Source organism: Cynoglossus semilaevis, chromosome 8, assembly GCF_000523025.1.
Source record: "Cynoglossus semilaevis isolate Cse_v1.0 chromosome 8, Cse_v1.0, whole genome shotgun sequence".
NCBI classification, from domain to species: Eukaryota; Metazoa; Chordata; class Actinopteri; order Pleuronectiformes; family Cynoglossidae; genus Cynoglossus; species Cynoglossus semilaevis.
Genome location: NC_024314.1, coordinates 280,555 through 287,881, shown reverse-complemented (window position 1 = coordinate 287,881; position 7,327 = coordinate 280,555).

The following is a 7,327-nucleotide window of genomic DNA, read 5'->3' as shown; positions in this document are numbered from 1 at the left end:
CCCCCCGCCCCCCTCCCACATGTGCAGATGTTCTCGTCCTGTTATAATGTCTTTGATTGTGCTTTGTGCTGAGAGGTTTTTTTTTTTCTAAATCCCACACTGCGCCCCCCCTCCCTCCCCACGAGGCCTAGTTTGGAGTTGTCTTTTTTTTCCCTCCTCCTCCTCCTTCCCTATCGTTTTTCAGTTGTTTTTCATCTAATATAAAGGTGCGCTGACCACGGGCTGCGTCCTGGACTTCCTGTTCCTGTCCCCCCCTTGTCAATTATTTGTATTGTTTTTATTGTCTATTCATGTTTTTTCTTGGAACGGGTCGTACAAAACTAAATTTCGTATCACCTTTCCTGGTGCATATGACAATAAAGAGATTCTGATTCTGATTCTGATGAAAAATGTCATGGGAATGAAGTATAATTTCTTTGCAAATAGTTGTAGTTGTGGTGAAGGAGATTATTGGTTAAGCTTTCCTGGTTGGACGTGACCCACCTGTCACTCCTCCTGTACACGTCCTGCTCATTACTGTGAGAGTGTGGATCTTGGGGTCCATTCCAGACCAAATCAATGACAAAAAGGTTGGTACTTTTTGACATTGTCTTCTTGTCCGCGGGGATACTAGATATTTCTCTTCTTTCCTTTATTGTTAGCGGTGGCGATTGCTCTGTGACAGCGATGGGAGTTCTTGGAAAAGGTCGTAAGATAAACTGTCAAATCTATACGGTACTGTTTTAGCTAAATCGCATTCCCCAAATTGCACTGAAATGCGATGAATTACATCAGTTCATTCAAAATAGGCTGTTCATATTATTCTATTATATTGGGTCTGCAACCTCATAATAATAATAATAATAATAATAATAATAATAATAATAATAATAATAATAATAATAATAATAATAATAATAATAATAATAATAATAATAATAATAATAATAATAATAATAATAATAATAATAATAATAATAATAAAGTCTGGGTGTCCCTGCTCAATGCTGCCCCCGCTGACCCGGTCCCAGATAAGCGGATGAAGACGGATGGATGAAATAACTTAAATATTATTTTATTTACCTATTCCATCCATCCATCTTTTTCAACATATATATAGATATACATAAATATATATATAACATCCCAAGTGCAATCTGCACTAAAGAGTGAGATGTGAACTTTTTTAAGTTCAGTTCTGTTGCATTGTTAGCCACAACGGGTTTTTTTTTTTAAGAACAGCCTCTGGTTTTTTTTTGTTTTTTTTTTCACCTTTCATACAGAGATTTCAAGAGAATCTGAAATACGGGTCATGTACCTTGTAATCCTGCGGCTCAGTAGAGTGAACGCTCATTTCACTGATCTGTGTCGAAATGTCCTTGAGCAGTGAAGTCACCCTCGGTTTTCCTCCCGATGGCTTCACCACCAATAAGTGAGAGGATAACTGGCTTATGAATGTGTAAAAGGTGAACGTGACCTTTGGTTGGACGCACCTTGAGTGGTCATTACAGACCTGGAGAGTGCTTGCCTGGTGAATGGACTGCGTATAGAAATTTGCACATCTATTTTCGGTTGTGATGGACACCAGGCTCACACAAAAACATATTTATGCAAGGTTGAACCTGCAGAGGTTTCCCCGCAGAACATGACAAATGACTGCTCCGGTCTCTTTATGCTGTAGAGGAGAAGAATTTGGGGCAGAGTGCAGGAAACCTGCTGTGAAACAGCTAGAATTCTGTTGCTGGCCTTGGGTTTACTCAAACTCCGAAAGTTATTAGGAAGGAGATTCAAAGCTGGTGGGAGAAAAAAAATAATGTTGGAGTAACTTTTAAAGACATTTGCAGATTGACTTGGGTTAGTAACAGTAGCAGTTGTTATGGCTACACCAACAAGTTACCTTGTTGTGGTAACCTTCTGCATTGTATTGACAAAGTGTCAAACTCAAGGCCTGCGGGCCAAATACGGCCCGCCGAGTCATTCCGTGTGGTCCCCGGGATCTTAAAAAGTGTTTAATTTCCTCACAGTAATGTCCATGTCCTTAGTTTCTTAACTTGATAAATAGTTTTTACTACACTCTTGACTAGGCAAGCCACTGATTTAAGGTGAATGTGAATGCATAATTGTGACTTTTTTTTATTTTAGTAACACAAAAGTCAGATTCAGAAACAAAACAAGTACGCATAAGGGTAATAAGGATCAGCTGGGCAGTGCTTCAGTATTAGCTACAAAGCTATCATTGCTGTATTGTCCAAGACACTAAAGCAGGGGTCACCAACGTGGTGCTATGGGACACTTTGGCGCCCCCATGTGCCCGTGGAGTATGTTCTAAAAGTAAAACTAGTCAACAAGACTAGACTTTTTGACTACATTTAGCTCTTTGTATTTCTCTGTACCGTTGATGTAGCGCCCCGTTTAAAAGAAGGTCTCCACCCCCGCACTGGAGTATAACTCTTTTGTGATAACGTTCATCAATGAAGGCAAACGAAAGATCGACAAAACCGTCCATAGCAGGCATGGGCGCAAACTTTTTGACTGGTGGGCCACAATTGTCCTCAAATTGAAGACGAGAAAAGTAAGATAAATGACATGTAAAAGTCATGCATAAAGGCTAAAATGCTAAAATGTTTTTATCCTTTTCTACGCCATCTATTGGGGATCATTGGTATTGCAGGGAAAAGGGAGAAGTATAATGATATATTATAATTTGGAAAAGTTCGGCGGGCCGGATAAAAAAGTTGAACGGGCCGCATTTGGCCCTCGGGCCTTAGTTTGCCAATGTCTGGTCTATAGAGATATGAGAGCTTTGCATAAAAAAAAAATGTTGAAAAAAATGACCTCTCTGAGAGACAGAGATTCAGAGGGAGAGAGTATGTTAATAATGTTTTTATCTCTACTTAGGATTGCCGTTCTTCGCATTTTACATTTTAATGCCATCTTAATGAAGGCCTGTGATTGCTAGGTTTGAAAGGGATGACCTTCTAATCAGAGCAAAACCAAACATTTCATTTTATGCATTGTTTGCAACATCAAAGCATCATCCTGGAGCCTTTGATGAAACGATTTTTGATTAGGACACAGTGCCTGGCCCATGTAATTGCACCAGCTGTCTCTGCTAATGCAACCACAGCGACTGAGTCAAAGGTGCCCCCCAATTACACGGCAATGCAATGCATGAAAGAAAAATATACAATAAAAACCATTATATAACGCACGGACATGATGACTGTTGTCAGCTGAACAGCAGAGGAGGCCACGGAATTTCAATTGAGTTAGGACGAAGGCAGATGGTGAATACATCTTGAGGCATACAGTGGAAAATGTTGTTAGAGCGCTTTCCTTTACAGACAGATCAATAGTTTGCTGGTTTGATTCCTGGTCCAAGGTCTTTCTCTGGGTTCTCCAGTTATCTCCCACAGCTCAAATGTTCATTATGAGGTCAGATTGATTAGACACTCTTATGAGTAGACCGGCAAATGACTAACGTCTTATGTTGGAGTTCCATTCCTATCGTACAAAGTAACTACATTTTTGCCGTTAGTCGGAATTTTGATTCATTTAAATAAAGGGTGTCCTCGACTTATGTCTATGTCCTAGATCGGGGTGTCAAACTCAGGGGCCACATACAGCCTGACTGGATATCAAGTGGGCCGAACATAACATAATTACATATAAATCATAAAACATGTATAAAACAATATACATTTTTCTTCTTTGTTTTCATGCAAATAAGTAGAACTTTATTAGAAAAATATTCATGTTTAATGAAATATCATTTGACAGATCAGCGCTAACATGAGGTGCATTTTTTTCACTTTCAACATTTATCAAACGGGACGGATGGAACCCCCCAGTGTGCCGCTTTGGGCCCACGGGCCTTATGTTTGCCACCCATGATCACTGACAAAACATCAGAATAGTCTGATCTACATTGAGGAGCCATAATGAAGGGTAAAAAGTTTTCAAAAAAATAACACAAATTAAAGAATGTATGGAGTACAACGCCTTCCGTGCATAGGGTATTTCTCCGTTCTGCTCGCAAACTAGTTGCATGGGAACTAGTTTTAACGGCACGGAACATGACTAAAGACAAGACTAAAAATAATAGATACAGATGTGTGTGCACAGCTTTGTATAGACAGGAGAGAGAATAGTTTCCACCACAAATTCACAGGGGAGATTTGGGGGTCAGTAGCTCACACAGATAAAAGTCAGTAGTTCTTGGAAAAATTTCCCATGGGCTAGAGAGGAATTCCCAACCGGTGCTAGGAGTCAACAAATTCAATATTGTGGCCGGTCAACAAGACGCAGCCCAACAAGTGGTACCACTGAATGTACCCACACTGTGGACTCTTTTTTCATTCTCACGTATGATGCAGCCAATGACAATTGTTTTGGAATTATTATTATTATTATTATTATTATTATTATTATTGTTATTATTATTATTATTATTATTATTATTATTATTATTATTATTATTATTTGACATATGAATCATATTAATCAGTCTTACACATTCAGATATTATTATCATCATTATTATTATTATTATTATTATTATTAATAATAATATTTATTTATTTATTTATTTATTTATCTGTTCAAAGCACTGTATGCGTTGCTGGCACCAGCGTTCTGCATACAATCCCCTTATTATTAAAATACATTGATAAAATGATAAACTGCAATGCTGCCATCTAGTGGCTTTCACTTTCATATACAGCCGTTTTTCCCCCAAAACTATTTTTAGGGCACACATCACTGGGCCAAACCCATGCATTGCGTTATCCTGTTTTCATTCTCGATAGAAAATCCAATAAGGACTCTTAGAGATATTACATAATTAAATATCGGATCGATGATATCGTTTAGCCAATATTATCGGACATCCCTAGTTTAGAGTACATGTAAACTATAATAACAGCTGGTTGGCCAAATTTGTCTTCATTCATGGACAGGTTGGCATGCTCAACCTGTCCCTGTATCCCAGCATATGTGGAACCTGGCTGGCTGCAGCAGGTGCCAGCTGGACACAGTGTACTGTATGGGGAGAAAGGATACTGAGGAACAAAGGGAAGAGAAAAGTAGGGTACACAGACAAAAGGAAGAAGAGCAGGGAAAACACAAAAACAATGTTGTTTTTCCAAAATACACAGAACGACCAACTACAAAGATACTATAGAATGCAATGGGATGAGTGAATGGAAGGCTATAGGCTCACAACATTAATGCTACCACAGTTCACAGTATTACAGATAAAAAAAAAGCCAAACCACTAGGGGGCAGTGGGCAAATATGACATGCAATAAATTAATTGTTTTAGTAACAATTCAGGAACTTTCTTGAATAAAGGTTAAGTTCAATTAAATGACAATAGGGGTTTTGACAATGCCATTAAACTGCCCCCTAGTGGTACTATCATAAAGCGCAAAAATACACCTGTGTTTTTGTTCTATATTTCAGAGCCCAGGGTAGAAGAAGACGGACCAAAAGGAGAAGAAGAAAAAAAAAGAAAAGAAACCACACCCAACATTCACATGAGTCAAAAAGAACAGATTTGACTTTGATAAAGAAGAAAGACAGCTTGTGATTTTTGCCAAGTAATGACGGGAGTCAGCAGGGAGAGGGAGAGCAAAGGAAGCGTCTCTCTTTTATCCAATCTGGAAAACAACGAGGTTACAGATGCTGCGGCAGACAAGAGAGGTGCAGAAGAACAGAAAAGAGAAGGTGAGCAGCAGCGTTATTGGCAGGGAGATCTGAGCTGCATGGAGCTATTTACAGAATAGCAATCGTTTTGGTTCCGTGTGTGAGCAACAAATCGCTGCACGGTGATTTGTTGTTGATTGTCCCTAAGGTTGCGTGTCTAAATACGATGGGTGTTTTACACCATCTGCAGGCCTGAGTGTGAATGTGCAGTTGCATAAATTTGGTTATACGCTCAGATTTGTTATATTCATATACTGGAAGTAAAAAAATAATGAAGAAAAAATTCAAAGATTATATCTGACTGTGAAAGAAAAAAAAAGTGTTGTTCGTTTCTAACTGGTGCTCTCAACTTGTTAACTGTCCAGGCTGTGCCCTCGCCCCATGGATTTTTGGAATTGACTCCTAAAAGTCTACACTATCGGAGCAGGAGATGAATGAAGTAAAGGAATGTCATATCGCTCCTTGTTGCGTTACGCCGTGTTCAAAAATGATCAAAAATCACCTTAACGTTTGTAGCGCTTGATGCTAATCAAGTGAGTGGGGTGAAGCTGTAAGTACCATATACCGAGCAGGTGGAAGCAGTTGTGCTGATTAGGGGGCGTGGCTACAGGAAAGCCACGCCCCTAAGCAGAGGTGGACGTTTCTGCTGCAGAGGAGCAGACCCTGACAGAAAAGTGTGTCTGATGAATGAGCGTGACTCCCCACAATTGTGAATAATAATAATAATAATAATAATAATAATAATAATAATAATAATAATAATAATAGTTCTGGTCTGTTTTCAATATTTTTGATAGAAAAAAACAAATTATTTCTTACAATACCAGTTAGCGATGCACATCAGGACTGAAACTGTGTCATCCCATATTTTCATTGCGTTAATGAAATACTTTTAATTATAAATCATACTGACTCATAGTCTGACTGAAGCTAGCGCTCATGTAGCGCGTCAAGACTGGCGTCATCAGGGCTTCAGATCCATTACCACCTTTGTAGCTGTGTCTTTATCTAATGTGAGTGTCTCACATTCTGTTCAAACACCTGAGCCTCTTCGCTCTCCTTCATTCCAGCGACAGTCGCTTCAACGCAGCTTACACACTTAATCCTCAATGGTGACAGGTGTTCCTCCTTTTCACCCTTTAGTTTTCCGTGCCAGGATAATACCAAAGCGGATCTGTAAAATGTGCGCTGAAAAAGCTTAGGCCTGAACGTCATTTACTAGCGGGTACATGTATTTCCCGTTGAAGGAGACGGATCCGTTTTTAGCACAAGCGGTTTTAGTGATGTATTAGGCCCAAACAACCGTGTGTGTGCGTTCTCCCTAAATGGATCCAAGCATCTCAGGACAGATTCCACAGGGACACCAGTGAACATCCCTAGGGGGTAGGGAGGACAGAAGGGAAGGAACATGTGTGATGGGCTGTGATTATTATTAGCAACAGTGAAAATAATCAACAGTGAGAAGCTGTGGGCTCTTTAGAAACTCTAAGGCACCTATAAAGTTCCATGCATATAGCTGGGACCTGTTAGGGACATATGGTTCAAATGGCTAGACTCGTAGGCCATGCTTTAGTCCAAGAAAATGATGTACCGTATTTTCCGGAGTATAAGTCGCACCAGGCAAAAAATGCATAATGAAGAA